Raw genomic sequence first — 1,780 nt, 5'->3', positions numbered from 1 at the left:
CATTAGTATAGAGGCATTTCAGGCCTCCTGGAGATGTGGAACTCTTTCTTTTGGATAGTGATCAACAGAGCTGAGACACCCTCCTGCCCTTATACTGTAGCCTTGCCCAGGCATGACAGGCCTTCTTCCAACTGAGACCCCAAGACAGGCACCTTCATTTTCTAGAATTGCTGCAGGAGCCCCTAATCTACAACTTGGCTTGCAGCAGGGGACATTGAGACTTCTGGAGGCTCAGCTCATCGCTTCCTTGTTAGTCACAAACTATCCAGCTGATCCACCTCCTTAATCTACCATGGGCATCTGGTAACTCTTGAGTCAAGTGGGGCATGACGACAATCAGCAACTGGGGGAGGAGGGGTCCCCCAGCGGCCAATCCTGCTGACTGGCTGTGAGGAACCCCTTCCCCCGCCATCTCACTCACGATGAAGGTGGCCACACTGCTTCCAGGAGTCCCATGGCCACTTCCAGAAAGCAGCACAGCTGCTTTTGCTGGCAGCCCTGCTCCCCAGCCAGCACTCACAGGGTGGGCACTGGTGCTCCCGCCTGCCCCCTCTGCCCACTGGCTGAACAGGGAGCATGGCCTGGCAGAGGGTGCACCAGGGCTCTCAAGCGGTGTGCATGTACCCCTGTGCACCCCCTGCGTGTTGCCCCTAAAATCTACCCCAGTCTGCCTGGCCCTTGGCAAATGCCCTGGTCTACTGGCTGGGCCTGCACTCTGTCTGGATTGCTTCACACCACTTGGCTGAACTGCACGTTGCCTTTGAGGACCACCTCTGCACGTAATGAGAAGGGATTCCGGTTTTCTGTTTCCCACGGAAAAGTGGAAAAAACCTGTGGATTTTCCCTTTTAACTGAGAGAAGTTCAGATTTCTCATTTTAATGGAAAAATGCATCAATTTTCCACTCTTGCAAAGAGCTCTCTGCAGACTGGCAGATTTTCAGCCTCAAAGGGGCTGAGGAGGGTAGTCAGGCAGTGGAAATCATGTGCATATACGTGCACATGGCCTCTATGTACCCTGGAGAGCAGCTGCTGCAGGTAAGTCTGGCAGTGGGGCAGGGAAGCGGGGAGTGGTGGGAATTGAGGCCCCCATAGGGAGGGAAGGAATTGGCAGGGCTGGGACCAGAAGGGAAGCTCCTTACTGTTGTGAGCCCCATGCCACCCTGGCGAGGTGCCCCCTGCCTGCCCAGCAGCAGTGGGGGCAGAGGCATGGAGTTGTGCCTCTCACTGCTGCTGGGCAGGCAGGGGGCACTTTGCTAGGCTGGCACAGGGAGCTTCCTACCCAGCCCTGATCTGCCCTGCTGCGCCGGGTCCCACCCGCTGGGCCACAGAGGCCCTGGGGAGAGAACAGCAGGGTGGGGAGCCCAAGCCTGCAGCCACCAGCCCACTCCCACCCCTGCCCATGGGCTCTACTCTGGCCATTCTGTTCATAGGGGAGGGGAAGCCAGGCTCTGTTCTGGCCACAGCAGCCACGGCCCCCTGCGGGCAGGAGTCAGGGCTCAGACACTACTGAGGGGGGCAGGAGGTTGTGGACACAAGTCCTTGGCCCCATAGCTCTGGTAGCTGCAGGGTACCAGCATGTAGTGGGCAAACTGAGTTGTTTTAAGGCTCTTTGCTTAGTTCCAGGAAGGCCTGGACTATGGCTATAAAATTGAACAGAGTACCTTCTGTGGCACTGGGAGATATAAGAGCTATTTTCAGTGCGCTAGGTGAGCAAGGCACAATAGTTTCCTCATAAGGAATGTTCCTGGCAGTGCGCCAGGGGGTTGGTCTACCATATAA

Source organism: Gavialis gangeticus, unplaced genomic scaffold (genome assembly GCF_001723915.1).
Source record: "Gavialis gangeticus isolate Ggan-Ray unplaced genomic scaffold, GavGan_comp1, whole genome shotgun sequence".
Lineage (NCBI taxonomy): Eukaryota > Metazoa > Chordata > Crocodylia > Gavialidae > Gavialis > Gavialis gangeticus.
This window is presented reverse-complemented; position numbering follows the sequence as displayed.